The 22,535-nt window shown below is 39.7% G+C and overlaps 1 protein-coding gene across 1 annotated transcript in view; it reads right to left on the bottom strand.

Moving 5' to 3' along the window:
• Positions 1-22,535, bottom strand: part of MAP3K1 (mitogen-activated protein kinase kinase kinase 1) — a 61,993-nt gene that overhangs the window by 22,495 nt on the left and 16,963 nt on the right. The window lies entirely within an intron of this gene.

Raw genomic sequence — 22,535 nt, 5'->3', positions numbered from 1 at the left:
GGTCATCCTCTGTGCATTATGGGATCTCTAACAAGACTATTATTGGACTGTCATGGCTACATATTCTCACACAAGCACAATAATGGTTCTAAAAAAAAATAAAATAATAAAAAAAAAAAGATTAACCATTCAAGTACCAGTAAGGTGAGTGGCACAATAAAATGAAAATCATCAACTTATTCTGACTCCCAACTGCTAACCAATAACAGATGTTAGATTAATGTGAAATCATTTCGAGGTATGGCTCTTGCACCAACATGACATATCAGTTGCATTTTTCCCATAAATATTAACGATAATAATAAGGAAGAACTAACAATTTTTTGACAAGGCAGCCATGTGATATGCAAAAAAAACAAAAACAAAAAAATTTAATGAATTTTCAAACCAGCAGAAAGACTGGATCCTCGTGCTCCAGATAGAAATGTATGTTTCAGGTTACTATTACAAGGCATGGGGGAATGAAAAAGGAATATGTCCAAATGAAAATATATTTTATCCCATAATAAACCCATGTCAGGACATTAGCGACACTAAGGTTTGCTAATCGTTGGTCCTAAAGGGGTTAAATTATAGAGAGAGAAAGAAAATCGATAAATAACATTCTTTTCTTTAGCCAAGATTAACATGGTAAGATAGCAAATGGACTACAGACAGCCTCTAGAAAATAACCTCTGTACACACACAAAAAGGTTTTGCAAGAACCACCAAAACAAAAGACCAGATAACATCCAGCATATGCTAGGCAGTCCCAAAGACTAACCCTCCAGCATGAGAGAGGGAGGGATAACAAAAAAAAAAAAAACAACTCCCTCTTAGAAAATCCCTTTCAATTAACTAGGTCGGGAAACTGGATAAGAGCAAAGCTTTCTGAACTCTGTTTATGGTGGATCACTGCTGACTGACACAACTGAAGACAATCGTACTGCATGTAGGAAAAGAAAGAACAATGAAAAAGTTTGCAAAAACTACATTCTAGCTTTTTACTATAAAAGAAAATAAATGTAGGGGATGGGGAGTAGTGAGTCCAAGTAGATACATGTTGATAACCCTAAAAATAAAGCACCAGAAATTAAATTTTAAAAAGCAGCTTAAACGTCTGTCTCTGAGGATTGCACGATGTTTAATAAAATATTAGAAGTTAGATCCTTAAGTATTCTGCATTGGACGTAGTGTTTATAGTAGTTCTTTTTCTCACAAAGAAAGTCACTGCTGACGCAGCAGGAAGCATGTTCACAAACTACCACACAGAACATGTTACAAAACAGATGCACAAGGCACACTCAATTAGTTTCTTGCTTGCATCACAACTGTACATTACATTGATGTGATCAGTTTATAGAATGCACAACACTCAAATCTAAACCAACAATTCCCTGGAGGAAAAAAAAGGGGGGGGAGGGGAAGGGAAGGGAGATCACAAATGTTCCAAAAAGTGGTGCAAAAATGTTAAAGGGGAGCTAGCAACTGATAAAATGTGCATGCTAGTTCCACTGGTTTCCATGGCGACTGCCCCATTTTTCTTGTACCTTAGACCACTTTTTAGAACAGAACACTTCAGGACAAGCGAGTTTAAGAAAGGTATTTTTAATGGGTGAGATTTAGCAAAGTGTGACTGGTAGATTTTTTTTTGTCAAGAATGCACCTTTAATAAGATCTGTTCTGTTGAAAACACCAAATACAAACAATTTTCATAGGCCCTAAATACAGACATACACAACTGTAAAGAAATTGAAAAGTGAATAGGAATAACTCAGACTTCACCCATTGTATTTTATTTTAAATCTTCAGTTGGGACCCAGTTCGTATTCTCCCAATTGTGAGAAATAAGCTGGTCTTTTTAGACAAACATTTCCAGTCTGCTTTAAAAGGGCAATGATGTCTATTGCCCTGCAATTGAAGATTGTTCTGGTGCTAAAGAACAGCAGGGACAATCTGTTCTGTGCAGGTACAGCCTACATCAAGAGCTGGAGATGTGGACACAGAAAAGAGTCAACGCTAATCAGGAAAATAAAACGGTAAAACAAAATTAATATAACAGTGGTAGCAAACATTTTCTTTATCTAGTTATATTTTTACAGCTTCATGAACAAAGATTATTTTCAACCCTAATTTGATTGCAATGTACAATGCATGTAGCCCTCTCAAATGCGATAAATATTTTCAGGTCTTCAAAACACATTTTATCCATGCCAGTCCATTACGGTGAGCCCTCTCATCACAAACGCAAAACTTTACTTATGTAAATCCAGGCATTGAAAGGAGGTACAAAAACAAAGAAAAACAAACAAAACCGACATAAGTAGTCTAAAATGGACATGTCAGAAAGGCAGGCAAATGTTTGAAAAGTGACACTGACAGAGAGAGACACACACACACACACTGTAGAATGAATACGGTGACATTTTGTAGTTTCAAGTCTCACTGGGTGATCCTTTCTAAGGATTCTGGAGACATCACAAACTAAGAACAAATGTTGAATGCAATAGAGGCTCAACCATAAGGGCACTTGGGGCAGCGTTCCATCAGTTTTTAAGTGGGGGAAATTATATATATATTTTTTTTCTGGAGGGTAGTATTGTAAAGCAACGTCAATTCAGCACTGCCACAGTTAAACTTCAAAGTATGCATGTCCAAGAATAGTTGTGGCAGGCTATCCCTATTTTAAGGACGCCCTCCTCCACCCCCCACCATGTCAAGATGAAGACACAAGCAAACCCAGAATACAGAGTTGTGATTTTTAAACTTAACTACAAGTCACAAGGGTGATTTTAAAATTGTATACGTTGCCAAGTATACAATTCTTTTTTTTATATATATATATATATATATATATATATAATCCCAATTTCTTTAATATATATATTATATATATATATATATATATATATATATATATATATATATATAGATTAAAGAAATTGGGATTCTTAATTATTTTAAATTGCTGCCATTATGAAATCAAAGCTATAATGCATAGTCAAGAAAATTATTATTCACAGTATTTATCCATATGAAATGCCGGAAAAATCACAGCAACTCTTTTCAACAAAATGGTGCAATGTGTCTCCAGGCATGCTGCAAGACTCGCACTGTTTTGAAATGAAGTAGTTAAACATCACAAAAAAAGTGAAATAATGTGTGTGTCTGACTTCCTTTTTCTTTTTTTAAGGGGACTTTGTTTTCTTTCTTGTTCAGACTTCCTGCTCCAAGAAAACACACACACTGTGACAACAGCTGCGCAGTTCCTGTCAGCTTGGAGAGAACATAACAGAAGGAAGTGGTTCAGAGTCGCAGCCACCAGACAGCATGTTTCTTGAAAGGCCAACTAAACAACAACTCAGTATTTGTGTTATGTAGCGAAAGGACCAGTGTCTTCAATCACATGAATCTGATACTGGTCTTTTTGACAGTGTAAATGTTTCTGTTTAAATGTCTCCAGAGCCTCCTACTTAAAATAGATGTAGTGTTACATAGATATTTTACAGTTAATAACCATCTAAAAAGAAATTCGGGGGCGGGGCCGGGCCGCCGAGCCGACTGGAAGCCATCTGCCCGGGGCTCCAGCTCTGAGCTCTTGGGAATGACAGAAAATTAAGGTACCGACTGCTCCAAAGCCCAATTCCCCGATGTCATCAAATGGAGAATAATCCCAGCTTCACCTCGATACCAGAAGGCAGTCAATTGCATCCCAGACGAGCTGAAGCAGATACCCTCGGCCTACTAACCGCCACAAGCTTGCATCACGCAGCCGCAGAGACCAACAGGATGACAAGAGGACACGGCTTCGTGATAAACCGGCTGGAGGACAGACACATCACAAGAGATCCCTCCGAGTGTGGAGAGAAACCCGGCTCGGGGCACGGCCCCGCGCCCCCCCTGGCTGGCGGGGGTTATCCCGGCCGCATGACGGTGGCTCGCCTGAACTGACAAAGGCTGCCTGAGGAACAGCCTGCTAGCAGACATGGACACTTGTATGGAGGGGGATATGCCGTACTGCGAGGAACCACCCTTACAATGCCCTGGGGATCCGGAAGGTGGTGTCCTGCGGGAGAACTCCTGGGCATCCGGCCTCCTGGAGAAGTCATGGGCCCTGCCTTTGGGTTAGGGGGTGGCCTAGAGGAAACCAGTCCCCGACACCGTGAGTCCTGTGGGACGGAATGCACCAACCCTTCCGGTATACCGGTCGCCGTGGGGAGTGTGCCCCCGTCCCAAGTATGTGGCCGGTGCTCAGTGGGACAAGTGGGTCCAAAAGCTTCACGAAAGCGTGTGCGCTGCTGGGGAGGTGCAGGAGACGGTTGGAGCATGGATTCTTGTGTGGGGGGGGGTCTAATGGACTGATCCGGACTCTGAGTGCCCACAGTGCCGCAGAACGCCACGCAGGTAGGCTGGACCTGACCTAGGGAGGACTGGCAGGGGATGGGCGGCCAAAGGAGCCCACGGCAGCACTGCAGCCTGGACTGCTGCCACACCACCAAGTCCATGCAGTCTTGGAAGGCTATGTTCCGCAATCTATTCAAGCTTTACCGCTCTGAAACAGACTAAATCTAGCACGCCTAGATAAACGTGATTATACTAATGTTGCTTATCCTGGTTAAACGCTAAATTAATGCAACCCTCGTTGAGATAGCACCTGCTAGCAATGCTATACCAAGTTTTTACATACTACAATAGTGAACATGTCACACGAGAGTTCACCAACATATGCTCTCCTTAGTTTAACATACAACTGTTTTACGCATATATGTCACACTAGTTTAGTTTTGCTATTAGTCTAATCTGGAAAGTCAAGCTATTGCAAAATTTATAAAATTGTGCTCATATTAAGCTACAGTATTAATAAGTATAGTTTAGCATGTTACGAGACCTCTTCCTTGACAGCGTTATTGTCAGCCTACTCAATATGTCTAAAATGTGTTAACTGTCATCCCACTATCTGACATAACTTGACTCTGCTTGTTTATTACTCTTAAACAATGTGTTTATTTGATGCCTACTCTTTTTTTTTTTTTACATGAAAATATCAAAGTGCCAGCTAATCTGTCACAATCTGTAATGTTATGGTCAAGCTTGTTGATACTATTGTGACTCTTCACGCTTAATGCCAATCTATGCACAAGAAAAATAAAAAGAAATTCCGTTTCTCAGGAAGAATGGCTTTAAAGGGTCTCCTGTAACAACAAACCACTACATCTTAAGGTAAAGGTTTTGGTGTAAATAGGCTGTCCCTTTTTACTGTAGATTTAACCCCTTAAGGACCAAACTTCTGGAATAAAAGGGAATCATGACATGTCACACATGTCATGTGTCCTTAAGGGGTTAAAAAAACATTGCCATTTCACAGGTATGGTAAGTTTCCAATTTGGATGAGAACACGCTGTCAGCTTTAGAATTATCATGCACACCATGATGATAGAGTGGAGCCAATGCCTCTCTATAATAAGAAGTGAATTGGCTGAAAATCTGTGATGCTATAAGAATCATATTACTGGACCAGGGATTATCATACCTAATGATCTCACAGTAGTAGATGGAGAGGCAGCAGAACTTGTCCTGGCACTGGATAAAAGATTAAAGGACCACTCTAGGCACCCAGACCACTTCAGCTTAATGAAGTGGTCTGGGTGCCAGGTCCAGCTAGGGTTAACTAATTTTTTTATAAACATAGCAGTTTCAGACAAACTGCTATGTTTATCAATTAGTTAAGCCTTCCCCTTTTTCCTCTAATGGCTGTCTCACTGACAGCCGCTAGAGGCGCTTGCGTGATTCTCACTGTGAAAATCACAGTGAGAGCACGCAAGCGTCCATAGGAAAGCATTATGAATGCTTTCCTATGTGACCGGCTGAATGCGCGCGCAGCTATTGCCGCGCGTGCGCATTCAGCCGACGGGGAGGAACGGAGGCGGAGAGGAGGAGGAGAGTTTTAACCCTTTTCCCCTTTCCAGAGCCGGGCGGAAGGGGGTCCCTGAGGGTGGGGGCACCCTCAGGGCACTCTAGTGCCAGGAAAACGAGTATGCTTTCCTGGCACTAGAGTGGTCCTTTAAGTAATTTATTTTATTTTTTTAAACTGGTTTGGGTGTTTGCTCAATCTAAAAGTAAGGAACATCTACATTTTAAAGATAACAGATTGATCTTTAAAGTGAGAGTGTTCTTTTATAGGAATGTTGTCAAATGAAAATATCAGTGTTTAGCAGACAATACAATTTTTCCTATATATGGCACTGTGTCTATGTAAATGTGTTTTGTATACGGAGCATGTTCTGGCTTCAAAGACAGAAATAAATATTTTTCCCCTTTATAAAGATCTGTACAGTGGAACCATTTCTGGATCTTTCAATGCTGTAAAAGAGTGGTGTTTTAAAAAAAAAAAAAATAAAAAAAAAATTCACCTCTGGCTAGTAATGGCCTTGGGCCCTGTTTTTAAAGATTCCAATTTGACCAATTCCATTTGCCAGTAGTAAATTCAAGTTGACCTGAAGGCACTTTTAGATGCAGTCCCCCCTCTTCACCTTATGAGAAGACTTGTGCATAACTTAACAGACAGCTGTAATGCCCAAGATAAAAGTACATTTCTGATGTACCCACAACTGAAAGATTGCAAAGATCAAACTTACATATTTACCATGTAAAGAAGGCAATGAATTACAAAATTACATTACTATTTAAAAATACTTTCACGCTACATACTATAAAAAAATAAAAATAAAAATAAATGAAGATACTCAGGCTGTTATTCACTAAAGTGAGAATTCAAATTTAAATTCCACATAGCCTAACTGAAAAAATTATCCAAGTCAGCTATGTTTTCATTTCAGATACTCTGGCCTTAAAGGGACACTATAGTCAGCTTATTGAATTTGTTCTGGTGAGTAGAATAATTTCCTTCAGGCATTTTGCTATAAACACTGTCTTTTCAGAGAAAATGCAGTGTTTACATTACAGTCTGGTGATAACTTCACTGGCCACTCCTCAGATAGCTGTTAGAGATCCTTCCTGGGTCATGGCTGCCTAAAATGCATCCAAACATTCAGTGTATCCTCCCTCTGCATGCAGACACTGAACTTTCCTCATAGAGATTCATTGATTCAATTCATCTCTATGAGGAGATGCTCATTGGTCAGGGCTGTGTTTGAATCCTGCTGTAACTGCCCCTGATCTGCCTCCTTGTCAGTCTCAGCCAATCCTATGGGGAAGCATTGTGATTGGATCAGGACACCACTTCTGATGAAGTCAGAGGAAGTTCACAGGCAGAGGCAGCAGCTTCAGGCTTGAATACAAGTAAGATTTTACTATCTTTAGGGAGGCAAAGGGGGCTAGATAGTGGTTTTAACACTATCGGGTCAGGAATACATGTTTGTGTTCCTGACCCTATAGTGCTCCTTTAACCCCTTAAGGACCAAACTTCTGGAATAAAAGGGAATCATGACATGTCACGTGTCCTTAAGGGGTTAAAGGACCACTAGGCACCCAGATCACTTCAGATCAATGAAGTTGTCTGGGTGCCAGGCCCCATTGCTGCTGAAAACATAGTTTCAGAAAAACTGGTATGTTTACATAGAGGGTTAATCCAGCCTCCTGACAGCCACTAGAGACAGCTTCCGCGATTTTCAGTGAGTAAGTCGCACTGAAATGACGCTGGACGTCCTCACGGAGTCCAGCGTCAAATACGATCCCCATTGAGTAATGCTTTCCCAAGGGCGGGATTGAATGTGCAAACACGCTGTAACGGATCGCCTGGCACCCCTGAGGACTCCAAGCACTCTAGCCGACACCACAATCACCGAATCCGAGAAACCTTTAAATTCTCCCAAGCATATGAATGCTGTAGACCATTGAATAGGAACCATATGAATAGGCTTGTACTCCTAGCAGTCAACTGGAACAGCATACAATAAATCCTTCCCCCAATAATGAGACGACACATCACTTTGAGGGTAAAACAGGAACTCTGGACTGGCTCATCCAGCCCGGCTTTTATTACAATAATACACATACAGTCCACACCCAGGGGGAGGCATAAAATACCCAATCACATACATGGTACAACCCACACATCCCCTCCCCTCAGATAACCAGTTAACATAATTATACAGCCAGGAAAACTACAGTTTTTATACATGTGCTATAACTTTAAATCCATACATCCAATCTTCCTACATATTTAGAATCAGCACACTTTAAACATAAACCCTTCCAAAAATTAGCCAAATCCCTCCAGTGGATAAAGTTAGCTGGAGGTCCCTTTATGACCAACCGCAAGCAAATTTTCCTGCCCAAAACAGTTCCATAGATTTGGGCTGTGCGGTCGGTCAATTTCATGCCGAAAAACGACTAAGTCCCATTTCGAACGGGACTTAGTCTCTGGAGCTGCAAGTTCAGTATGGAAGAAGGTAAGGGTCAGCGGTGTTCGGCAAAATGTGTAGCCGATTTCAGTTCCACAGAATCTTTAGCATACACCGCTGACCGCGTTCGACTGAACAAAGATGGCCGCCGCCACGTGCAATTAACCTGCAGTAACCTCTCAGCCTGGGAGGTAAATTGCCTGCACACTTTAGCTTCTGGGTGGTCTGCCTGTGTGGTACTTGGTTCAGTAAGCCCTATATACTGAACCAAGTGGGGGAAAGCCAGGGGCAAGTTATTTTAGAGGTCTGGGGACATAGTCTTAAAGGGACATTGTTCACCAAAGTTACAAGATGTCCCCAGACGGTTCTTAAAGGGCCATACACACCAAATAAAAGTCCATACGTTTTCAGGGGCCATAGTCTTAAAGGGTATTGTTACCCAAAGTCTCAATATGTCCCCAGACAGTTCTTAAAGGGCCAGCAGCAGTACAATAAAATACCATTCACTGTGCTTAAAGGGCCAGCAGTCGCACAATAGAATACAATATGCCCCAAATAATCCAGGGGCCATAGTCAGCAGGTAGGAGGCAGGCAAACAGGCTTCTCCAGGGCCCAGTGGCGAGGTTGGTTTCGCCACACACGTGCCTCTGGCTGTGCATGTGCATTCGGTTCCACTCGGGGGAGGACGTCGGAAGGGGGAGGAGAGGTCAACAGTGCCGAGGGAGCCCGGGGCTGGATTAAGGTAAGTGGCTGAAGGGGTTTTAATACCTTCAGCACAGCTTGAGGGGGGGAGGGGGGGGCAATCGAGGGAGGCAGGGACCTATTAACCCTATAGAGCCAGGAAAACTGGTTTGTTTTCCTGGCACCATAGGATCCCTTTAAATTTGAAATTCACTTTGAATGAGCAATTTAGTGAATAAACACATAACCTAAACAATTACTTGTTATACATTCTTAGTGTCAAATCATGATCTTAAAAGTATGCATCACAAGTGGCTAGGTACAATGACTAAGTAGGAGGATTAGGAAATTAAAAGTACCTTATGAGAACAGGCACAGTTCACAGCAATTATGCCAAGAAAGATTTATGAACCCAAAACACATTACAACATCATCATGGAGACAGTAACAGACAAGATTCTACAAGTATATTTAAAAAATAAATAAATAAAAAATATGACCATTGGAAGTCTTAATATTTGATTGGCAATAGTGCCAAGAAATGGTGAATTGGACGAGGCAAATATTGTAAAAGGTATTTGTGCAGCCATGTCAATATAGCTGTCTGAATTTCTAACTGCACAGGAGGAAAAGTCAGTTTACATATGAATAAGCTGTAGCAAATGTCTTCTCACTCGCCTCAATAAACAAAGTTTGATAGTAGTTATACATAATAATGCTAAATAGCAAATTAGCGTTTTGCAGGACCGTAAAAAATGGCAGATTTATCAGATCTATGCATTTATAAAACACAAAAAAAAGCTAGCATGCACATGGGATTTAAACAAGGGGTCTCTTTAAGGAGGTAAGTACTGAAAATATCTGTCATACCAATAGCCATATGTTTCATCACATGCCTTCCCATTCTTATACATTAAACATTAGTTAGCTAAAATGCTCAAGCAGGCTAGAGAAATTTTCCAAAGCAGCCATTTTTGCTAAAATTGTGTGTGAGCACATACACATAAACAACCCTTGAACTTGAAGGAACTCTATAGCTTTTCTATTCCTCATGCTGTAGTGCCTGTTTTTAATGTTTACGTGACCAGGCCAACCCTGCAAGGGTTAAAAAAACATCTTTCAGCCCTAGCCACTCCAGTCTCCTCCATGAAGCTTTGCCTCTTTGACTGAGAACATCACACTCGAACTCAGGCAATTGAGTGCTTTCCATAGTAAAGCATTGGTGGAGTAGTACGCATGCCCAGCAAAATGCTGTACTGTGCAAATCAGATTGTCTCTCTGACACCATCTGATTAAAACAGAGGTTTGCTCAGCCATTTCACAAAAGGGCCTCTAGTCGCGGTCATACTGACAAACACTAAAGGCAGGTCAATGCTGCAATGCAAACAGAGCGGATGGGATCAGTCCATTAAGAATCTGGCCTGGATTTCAGATGTACACAGGTGAGCACCACACCCATCCACTATGGGTGCCCCTTTGAAGGCAACCACAGGAAAGCATAAATTGAGAGGCATATGGAATTTCCACTGACCAAGGCTACATTTCTAATTACTGATAGTGAATGGAAATTTTGAGCCCTGCAATAAAATTATTGGCAAATTAATCTGGGGAAAAAAAAATCTTTCAAACTTTGTATATTAGTTCACATTTGTATTGCACAAATGACAAACACTAAAATAAAAAGCTATAGCACACTTGTTGCCAAATCTAGCAAACTGCTTCAAAATCCTACAAAAATAGTCTACAAAGATCAAGCTTCACAAAGAGAAGGAAAGCAGGAACTATCTTCTCCACTCATGTGACAGCAAGTCCAATTTACTTTCACACTGCACAAAGGCCTTTTGTTTTCCTAATGCAGGTGGGAACGGTGCAGGCTTTTCAATAACCTAAGAAACTTGAACAGCTTTCGTAAAAAGAAAAGGTTGTGTTTAAGGGAAAATATGTCACGTGGATGAATTTTATCATAATCAACCAAGGCTGAACACAGATCGTTTCTGTTAATTTAACAATGCTCTATGTTTTCCAGAAACTCTGGAACTAAAAGATATTAAGAGCAGCAAACGCTACTGGTTCTGACATAGGTTTAAACAGAATGAAAAACCATGTTCATGTTTTAAGCTGCAGGTATCTGGTTACATAGGTGTTCAAAATGTGGCTTCTTGCACAGAGATCCTGCACCTCTGATTACCCGGAGGACACCCTCACTGGACATGAAATGTTAACTTGCAAAGGATACCGTCTACTTGACAAAATAGGGAGTGCAACAACCGCTCATTTTACACAGCACAAAAAAAAAAAAAAAAAAACACTTAAATCATTGACCTTCTGCTCAAATAATTGGGAAGTTAAACTTTTGCATTATCTGGCCAGCACTGGATGATAACAGTACTCTGAAAACATTCAGCTAAGCTGCCTAGCCTTTTCCTAGTAAATGCGGGGGGCGGGGAATGTGAAACTCGAACATGACTTGTTTAGAAATTCCACTGTCCAAACAAACACTGGGGGAAAAAAATTAAATCACTGGTTAGTAGATAAAACCCCAATGACAACATGCATGCATTTAATATGCATTTTTTATTAGAGATATATCTCAACAACATCTTGCACAAGCTTTAGATCTCTCGTTTTCTGGCTTTGTAAGCCCTCCTTTCCCCCCCTCCCCCCAGCCCCAACTATAGCATTAGGAATACAAACATGTATTCGTAACGCTATAGAGCCCTAGTCACTGTTTAGGAGACTAGGGCCCCTAAACGGTTAACCATTAATTTACTTGCCTTAATCCAGCACCGGGCTCCCTCGGCACTGGTGACCTCTCCTCCTCCATTGACGTCAGCTTCCGAGTGGAGTTGAATGCGCATACGCGGCCAGAGGCACGGGCGCATTCAAACCCACCCATACGAAAGCATTACTCACTCAATGCTTTCTTATGGGGATCTTTGACACTAGACTCCGTGAGGACGTCCAGCGTCAAATATGTGCGATTTACTCAGTGTAAATCGTGGAAGCAGCCTCTAGTGGCTGTCAGGGAGACAGCCACTAGAGGCTGGATTAACCCTGCAATGTAGACATAGCAGTTTCTCTGAAACTGCTATGTTTTCAGCTGCAAGGTTAAAACTAGGGGGATCTGGGGGGAGCTAGGGGGAGCATGAGAGGCATAGTAGCAATTTCCATAATTGAACGCCTTCACGGCAGCAAATATTGTATATGTGATCAACAACTATGAAGCTGCAGTACATCAAGAAAGCTTTTTAGTGATAATCCTGGTATTAAAAGGGGGCTGACTTAGTGTAACTTTATACCTGGTTAGGGAGGAAGTTTCGTAATATAGAAGAATTGAACAGAAGATGTCAGTATTTTAAAATGTTGCCAACAACGTATGAATACATTTCTGCCTCTGCAAGAGAGGCAAGTCATTATAACACATTGCTGCGCCAACAGAGTAAACTAGCTCACAGTTGCAGGTATATGCAGTTCTACAGTTAATTATGCTGACCAGGCTCTCGATGACTCCAGGTTATGTGCAGACAGATAGTCTTCTCTCAGTCAGCATGTCAGTTTCTTACATTGCTACTTGAGTACGAAACCTTAAAGGATCATTATAGTGTCAGGAAAACTGGGTGCCCCCACCCTCAAGGTCCCCCTCCCGTGGCGCTGAAGGGGTTAAAACCCCTTCAGCAGCTTACCTTTTTCCTCTCCTCCCCCGCTGACATCAGCGGAGCCGAATGCGCGGCAAGTACCGTGAGCGCATTCAAAGTGTTCATAGGAAAGCATTTTTCAATGTTTTCCTATGGACACTCTGCATGATGGAGGTATTAAATGCGTCCAGCGTCGCAGATGCGCCTCTAGTGGCTGTCCGGAAGACAGCCACTAGAGGCTGGCTAAACCCTGCAATGTAAACATGGCAGTTTCTCTTTTATTGCTTACAGGAGTAACTCTATAGACAGTTTAGGGACTGCATTAGCCTTCATTCACACATCAGCGTAACGCATGTTGCAAGGGAAACTAGGATGAATCTTAAATATGTTATTTCCCAAAAATCAAGTTCATTTTTGATCTGTGCTTCAAAAAGAAGCAATATATTTATTGTCATGTAAAGGCAATTCAACATCATAACTGCAGTGGTAGGCTTGTGTATGTTAATGCGTGCTAACAAAATGATTTATGGCAAATCCTAGCCTGTTGCCACTTTAAAGACAAATAGCATATGCATAGCAGTACAGGTTGAGAGTGAAATCCTTCAATGATATACAGATTAGACAGTTGGTTCATTCACTATATAAAACACTACAGAAAATAAATAGTGCAATTAAAAAAATAAAGTTTGCACGTTTGTTTTTAATTATTCTAAGAGCTATACTGATAAAATTAACAAATAATCTGAAGTTGAATCATAAAAAGAACAATGGACAATTGTTAACACTGCTACTTGGGTTTAAATTCTGTAATGGCTATTGTATATTGCATTTATTATTAAATCACTGGACAAAGATAATTAACCCCTTAAGGACCAAACTTAAAAGGGAATCATGACATGTCACATGTCATGTGTCCTTAAGGGGTTAAATAGACCAATGTGGTTTTATCTTCTTTTTAAAACATCCACATACCTCAATGTTAATTTGTTTTTTTCCCTCGAATGGAGTGGAGTGTATTTGTGTACATGCATGCACTCACACACTATACTGGCATATTGGGGGGGGGAAATGTGTATTGACTGCATTGTGCATTTGAAAACCAAATTGTTCCATGAATGGTCCCTTTAAGAGAGTTCCTTAGTATGAAGTTACCAGCATAGGTAAAGTGCTGCTATTATTTTGCAGATTATATTGTCACGTTTATGCTATACTAGTTCACCAAGTGCTTTCAAGTGAAAACATTTTCTTTCATCTTTTATTTATTAAAGAATTTTGAGATGCTTGCCCATTATAAAGATGCAAATACCAAATAGTACTGCAGACAAAGCACAGCCTTGTGGCATGTGCAGAAGATTATGCAGCTGTACCAGCTCTGAACTGCCTTCAAGATCCCGTTCACTATAGTAATGTAGCGGCTCTATTAAAGAGTCAACAATATAATACATCTTGAAAACACTGAAGATCATTTTACCCTATATCACATCAACTCTGTCACGAACCTACAAGTAGGCTAGGAGCTGAAATAACAGCTACCACTCAATGAGACACAATGAGTAGTGCATCAGTGAATGGTCATCATTGACCCCTTGCATTTATGCTTTAGGGACACATTCTTGTAGCTGATCATTCAAACAAGATAGACTAAATCGACCTGTCACTGGCTGCCCACTGAAAATAAGAACACACACACTATTTGACTTTTACATTTGGTTTTGGCAGAATTGCAATTTGCAAATCTGAATTTAGGATGATCGGCAGTTTAACTGAATTCCGTATCTCCAAATTTCTTTCCAGTCCTTCAATTTACCCTATCAGACTGATTTAGAATGTCTAACCCTTGCGTGAATCCGTTTGTTAAACACAAGACCAGGATGTAATGGGATTGTCAAACTAATAGTTTGACTTAAAAATATATATATATTCCTACCTGTGAAGCCTAATTGATCTATTTTCAGAGATCCTTGAAAATCTATAAAACTGTACAACTAACAATTTTGATAATTAACCTGATAAAATATAGACAGACATTTACAAAAAGAAGCATTGTAGCAAATGCTGACCTTCAGAATAACAATGGCTCATAAAACATACAGAGAGACAGACTGTACCCAAAGAGAATATTGCCTTTAACTCGGATAGGAAGTGAGACAAAACCACTGAAAGTGCTGGTCAGATTCCGAATTAACCATTTTATAGCAAACAGAACACACACAGACACAGATCTGGCAACATAGCAGTTAACCAAAGTGAACTGCTTAAATAACCAAAAAAGAAAAAAAAAAAAAACTGTTTGAAGTTTTCTAATCTGAACACCACAAGCATAATTGCAGGTAGTCAGAGGACTAACTTTGATCCTTTATTTGGCCCTTAACTCATGGACTTTTATTCCAGCCAGATTCCACAAGTCCTGTAACTGTTGTGTTTTGTGCTTTTCCCACCCCCTGACCTGTCTTTCATCCTTCAAGTTTAAAACACACCACTAATCTTTAGTTTCCTTTTAATTGCTGCAGGCCTTTTCAGAGATTTTAATTTGTGACCTTTGCACCTGGAGACTGTTACAAAAGAGCTTTTACCTTGTGAACATGGATACCCGCGCTCCCCCCCCCTCCTCAAATAAAAAATAAATAAAAACACAAAATGTAAAATTACAGCTGGGAAAAAGCAGCTCTTAAAAATGTAATCTTGCCCAAATTACTGAACTTTCAGGTAAAAGATGGTAAGGATAAGCAAACAGAGTTCAGGGAAGGGACACACTAAAAAACAGCAGAGAAGAAAAGAGGGAACGAGAAAATAAAAAAAGGGGGGGGAACAGGTCATAAAACATCTAAATAAAGGGATTTATTGAATCCATTATAAAATAGGCACAGAAGCTATTTTATACGGCGAAAACAGCCTTACATTACATTTTTAATCGAACATGCCATGGATGTGTTTGTTAATTTAGATTCAATTTTTTTTTTTTTTTTAATGTGGAATCTGAGATTTACAGAAAGTGTTTTGTTGTTTTTTTTGTTACAGAGAAAATGGTAAATGGCAGGACTTTTCACAAAAGAACATTTTGGAAAACTAATGCATTGTTTGCCACATTGTAAATAATCTAGTTTAGGAGGGAGTCTTTGTAGTTCTTCACTTCTTTTAATATGTCTATACTTTTCTTCTAAAAGAGGAAGAGATGGAACAACAAGGATTTTACCAGGCACTTTGTTTTATAGCTGCAAATACATACTGGAAACAAATCCTGCTTTTGTAAGACACAATGCACAATTCCAAATGCATGCATGCATATATACATATACACACACATATACACATATATATATATATATATATATATATATATATATAGATTGAACAAGTCTTGGGCCTAGTATATGCCTGTTACAAACGCTGGTATTTATAGATACCCTGGAATTTATAGATATCCGTTCGTGTATTTTCTCCTGAACTGTTGAAGCCCGAGTGATTATAGCTCTCAGTTTCGGGTGTAGATTAAAACGGTTCCAGGCGAATGCGGCATCCAAGTAGTTTCTCCCCAGCAAGTAAACAGTTACCCAAACATCAGCCTAGACTAGATGAAGGGTACAACAGGAATGAAGTTTAATGGTGACACACTGGCTTTTATGCAAGTCCTCATGCAAGTGGCACTCCCACATGGACCTTTTTGGGGACTCCAACACAAAAGTTAACAACCAATAATAACACTGTTACAAAGTATGACACTACCCTACACATCATACAATCCCTCTTCTCTGCCTGGGAGTTAATTGAATCAGATACTGTAATAACTCAATTATCTCAAGGCAGAAAAAAAAACACCTTTTTCATAAAACTTAAAAAGTACCCCAAAACAAATCCCCATCAATGTTATATCCCTTCATAGCCCTGATCTGGGTGACCAACATATCCAAAAATCACACAGATCAGTTCAGGGATTTTGGAATTTTATGGATGTCTTAATTTGACCGACCGCACACGAGGCTCCTGCCCAGAAATAGTTCCATGAGTTTTGGTTGTGTGCTCGGTCTATTTTGGAAAGTCTTTAAATGCTCGAACAGTACCCCCTGGCTCATAGCAGCTTTGTTCCCCTAATGAGCCAGGGGGGTGGTCAGTGTTCAGTAGTTTCAACTACCGAACCAACAAAAAGTCAAAGTCCCAAATACAGAGGGTAGTTTCATCACAATGCCATTTGGGACAAAGTGTACAACAGAATACATGTGTTTTTACCTGTGTTTTCTTATTCATTGAGAAAGACATCACAGGTAAATCCTGGAAGGAACAATTTGATTGTGGTTTCAAAAGGAATCCGATTCGGAGGAAACAGCACAAATTCATTTTTGCACAAATTAAATAGTGTACCTTTCTTTAAACAAAACAATTTCGTAACAATAGAACTGAATACTAAAAAGTTATACCAACATTTATAGGAGTGTATGGCCAACGATGAACTGTGTTTTAGATCCCTGCGTTTCTTCCTATAATATGCATACTCTTGGAGGTGCATATACACAGATAAGGGGTACACATTGCAGTCAATCACAAGCAAAAAAAAAAAGTGCCCTTTTCTAGGTTTCTATGAACACCTAGCTGCAAGGTAATGGGCTGTCCATGTCCTCTGGCTTCTTTATGGATCCAAACTGACAGCGCAGGGTGGATTTGACATGTCACCCTACCATGGCAGTCTGAATTGAAGAATGGGAGTACAATGTGTAAGGGATCCCTAAAAGAGTGTGCTCACTGACCGTGCCTACATTCCTATTGCTAGGACTATTGCAGGTACAATACAATAACCATTCTAGACCTGGTACTTTTTAGCGCGACTATCCATTCTCTCCATCACTCCTGTATCCACAAGGTCTCTAGAGATCTCTATACTCACACTATCTTTAATAGCTTGCAATGACATACACACTGGCTCTAGCATCTCTTCACTCACCCACTATTCACCTCTGCACCCCCAAAGGGGAAGAGGAAGAAAAAATAAATAAAAGCAGTATGCTAAAATTCCATTTCTCAATTTCAAAACAGTTTTCTCCAGACTATCCCGCATTTAGGAGCTGGAAGGGAGTAGTCTATATGCATGCACCAGAAGTAATAGAAATAGAAGTAATGTTAAATATAATTTTTTACTTTTTCAGTAAATACTTTGAGATGAAGTACTAGTTTGATTTTTTTCAGCCCTACGGGAGGTACTTCTACTGAAAAAACATTAAGAAGCACTATTCTATGTCACATTTTATATTCCAGGACAGCTAATGGGCAAGAATTCTGGGAAAATAGTCCACAGCAGAATGGGTTTGGGGTGCTAATAAACAGTATCAAGTCACTGCTCTCACAGCAATCTGAGAACATGACTGCCATATCAAATCTTTAGTTAAATTATTAAGCGACAAATTGCAATACAGCTGCAACAGAACTTAGGAAAAACAGGAGTTCTAGTAAACCATTCAATCTCTGGAGTCAGGAAATGCAATGTACATGTTTAGATTCACAAAGCAAACTAGCCACATATACGCAACAAAGATTTTTTTCAGGGATATAATTTCAGGATGTGGTTAAGAAGTCAAACTTGCTTCAGTACCCAAGCGTGATCTGCTTTTGTTCTCATTTTTGCTGACGAGGCACTGAAGGGAGGGGGCTGGGGAGAGGATCTCTGGTTAAGTTCTCCATCACAATTAAAGAAGCTTTTTAAAAGTATATATATATATATATATATATATATATATATATATATATATATATATATATATATTTCTATATGGATTCATTTTTAGCCTTTATAGTCCAGATTTTTTTTTTTTTTTTTTTTTTTTTTTTTTAGTAAAATGTAATAACATACTGTACTATTACCAGAACAGCAAATTATAATCTGTAGTTAAAACAAAGAGAACATTACCTGCGCTCTGGCCTAAATCCCCATGTGCATTTAAACAAAATGGAGGCCTTGAAGCAGCTGGTGAGCTTATATATTCAAATGGCCATTGGAATAAAACTAAAGAGCCTCGATTTTGTTTAAATGCACATGGGGATTTAGGCCAGAGCGCAGGTAACATTCTCTTTGTTTTTACTATGTATTTTAAGCTGTTGGATACTAAGCCACTGCTGCTGTAAGCGCGGTGCTTTATCTTTGTGAAATTATAATCTGTACCAGCAAAACACAAGCTGGAAATTGATCACAGTCCTTATACTTTCTAAGTGTATTACAGTTAATTCTAAATGGGTAATGATACTTTAGTGCATTTGTCACATGAATCCAAGATGGATACAGAATTATATGAAATAAATACGTCAGAGCCCAAGAAATGTAACAATTCTTTAAATAAGGGGCATCAAGCTGCACCCTTCAGATGTGGTTGGCCTACAACTCTCCGTGCTCTCTATGCCTGAAGCTTTTAGAGCTGGTGTCTTAAAATACAGCCCGCTGAAAATATATGGCTCTCTAAATTAAATTTATGTGGCCCTCAGTAATTCTTCCTAACTTGAGCAGATGTGAAATAGAAATGCATGGTCCAGGTCGGAGGCACACCACCACTGTGTTTCAGGTGGCCTAGTACATTTTTTTCTTTATGATGTCTGAAGAGGCTGCATGGTTGGGGGCAGTGTATGATCACTCTGTTCTAGACCAAGTCTCAATACTAAAGCACCAGCATTCCACACCGGACTCCATCAAGAGTTTGGCCATGCTGTTTGCTGGGATGGAGAGTGTGTCCCAAGGACAAGTCGACTTGAACAATGTTCTGATACAGAAATGTTTAACAACACTGAGCTAAAAAAAGAGAGACAGAGTATGGTTATTGCAATTTGAAAGTGATGACCAGGCGACTGCCTGAATCATTTAAAGAACAAACAAGCAGTCTCTTTACCATGCCGAAAGCATATAATGTTCACTAGCTGCTAGCTTGGCCACACTCTTGCATCCCAAAGCAAAAAAAGTCCTTTGACTTTGTACAACTGTGTACAAGTGTGGTTTATTATATTGAAGAAAATAATTAGGATTTCCTGGAATAAACAAAAGGGCTTTTCCTCCCTACAATATAAAACCAACCACTACACGTTATTTAAAGAAATCAGATCTGCAATATCCAACATAATCAAGCTGCTTTGTTTTCTGGATCTGTGCTTAAGCAACATATCATGGCTAACCAGGGCACCAAAGCTTAAAGGACCACTATAGGCACCCAGACCACTTCAGCTCAATGAAGTGGTCTGGGTGCCAGGTCCCACTGCTATGTTTACATATGGGTTAATCCAGCCTCTAGTGGCTGTCTCATTGACAGCCGCTAGAGGTGCTTCCACGCTTCTCACTGTGATTTTCACAGTGAGAAGACGCCATCGTCCATAGGAAAGCATTGAGAATGCTTTCCTAGGGACGGACTGAATGCACGTCCGTAGGAGAGTCCCCAGCGCCGAGGGAGCCCGGTGCTGGAGAAAGGTAAGTGAAGTGAAGCCCGGCAGGAAGGGGGCCATGAGGGTGGGGGCACCCTCAGGGCACTATAATGCCAGGAAAACAAGTTTTTTTTCCTGGCACTATTGTGGTCCTTTAAAGACCAAGAGATAATTAGGAACTTCATTTAAAAAAAATAATAATAATAATAATATGATCATTACGACTGCTAGTGAGACTCATTGTTATATGCAAACAAAAGCTAGTTCCTTAACTAGGTCCCCCATAGAGTCTTACATAAGAATGAAACCACTTATGCAGCATTAGGGTTCAAAATGTTTGCTTCTTTCAAAAAGACAAATATATATTTACGGTCAGAAATGTCCACATGTGACTGACACATGGACCGAAGATCCCTTCTACTCATGCTATAGATTAACATGAAAAGGCACATGATTCTTGCAATCACATGAGACTCAAGACAAATTACAAAAGTAAACAAATTAGAGGTTTCAAAAGTGGTTACTAAAATCAACCACCACAAAGAAACAAATCTAGTTTTTTTTTTTTTTTTTAAATTCTTTATTTTTCACGTGCAAAAAATGACAAACAAGCTTAAGTCGCCACGATAGCTGAATCAAGCATATTAGAAACAATCAGCGTAGGACAGATACATGGTTATATATAGACAGCACATTTTATATTTAAGTATGAATATCAACGTATGTAATCACTAGCTTAGGTCGTGATGTAAAGTTTGAGTAGCGTGAGACTAGTGTGTAAACCTTTACAAATCTAGTTTTAAAGTAGGACTAGTGTATTTTGTAAACAAAAAATAAAAAAATAAAAGACAAAACCCCACACAACTATACAAAATAAAACACAGTATAGAGAGAGCAAGATAAAGATAATATAGTGAACTTTCTAAGATAATGCCCCAAACTCAGTTGTCCACAAGATTAAATGGAAAAAGCTGCTAAATACAATAAAAACCTTCCCAAGTTTTAAAACATCCCATAGGACAAAAAATTAAAAAAATTATGTATCAGCGCTTAGTGAATATACTCCTATTTTTAACATAGGGCTCAGCACATAAAATATCTATTAAATAAAGGAGTTTCAATTCCAGTCTTATTTGAGGGCACTTTAACAAGTCCACAGGGATAAGTTGCTGAAACAGTAGTATATATGTCTTTGTACGTATCCAAACCTTAAAATAGAAAAGATACTGACATAGCGTAAAAATTTTGCAACTTTATTTCCCATAAAAAAAAAACCCATAGGAGAAACTCTTACAATAAAATATTGTGAAGCTTATCTCTAAGATTCACAGTAAAAGCAAGGTTCAAACAGAGTGTCAATGGAAGAGTTTGAGTGTTACCGCTCCGTGGATACTGGTTATTCAGAACCGGTCCTGTGCACTAAGATCGGTCCTTGTCATCTTGAAAAAGCTCAATCTAACGAGCGAAACGCGTAGATCGTGTTTTTGGCAGGACTTTTGAATTTGTAACGATCACAGCAGTATCTGGAAGCCGGCACTCCTGGAGAGGACCGATCTTGGTGCACAGGACCGGTTCTGAATAACCAGTATCCACGGAGCGGTAACACTCAAACTCTTCCATTGACACTCTGTTTGAACCTTGCTTTTACTGTGAATCTTAGAGATAAGCTTCACAATATTTTATTGTAAGAGTTTTTCCTATAGGGTTTTTTATGGGAAATAAAGTTGTAACATTTTTACGCTATGTCAGTATCTTTTCTATTTTAAGGTTTGGATACGTACAAAGACACAGATTTGACATATATACTACTGTTGCAGCAACTTATCCATGCGGACTTTTGAAAGTGCCCTCAAATAAGACTGGAATTGAAACTCTTTAATTAATAGATATTTTCTGTGCTGAGCCCTATGTTAAAAATAGGGGTATATTCACCAAGCACTGATACATAATTTGTTTAAATTTTTTGTCCACACAAGTATACGTTTTGCTGATTTTCTGCAACATAACTGTTCACCTAGCCATACCTCCCTTTTCACAGGTCTTTCTGAAAGGAAAGTACACAGTGCAGTTCAACCAATGAGACACTAGTGTAGGCTGAGCTGAAGTCATTGGTTATGGGGTGTAATGAGGTCATCAACACCATACTCCCCGCTCAACAAATGAGAGATCAGAATGAGCAAACTCAGGTGTAATTAAAGTGTAAAAACAAAACCTGTAAAAAATTGCTCCCATACATGTTAAATGCACCACATTCATCATAAAAGTATATTGTGTGTTCAATGTAAAACAAAGATTTAAATCACTTTTCCTCCATTCCAGTGCAGATTTGTGGGTGTTCCTCTTTGTGCAACATCCATCTCCAGACCACCCACCGCTTCTCCTCTGTTCTTTCATTTGCCCTACTTGGTACGCATTGGTGCCAGAGTGCTGGAACAGAGTGATGTCACACCACTCCGATACTCCTGGCTGGTGCTAGAAGCGTGCTCTGTGGTTG

This window comes from Pelobates fuscus, chromosome 5, assembly GCF_036172605.1.
Source record: "Pelobates fuscus isolate aPelFus1 chromosome 5, aPelFus1.pri, whole genome shotgun sequence".
NCBI lineage: Eukaryota > Metazoa > Chordata > Amphibia > Anura > Pelobatidae > Pelobates > Pelobates fuscus.
This window is presented reverse-complemented; position numbering and strand designations above follow the sequence as displayed.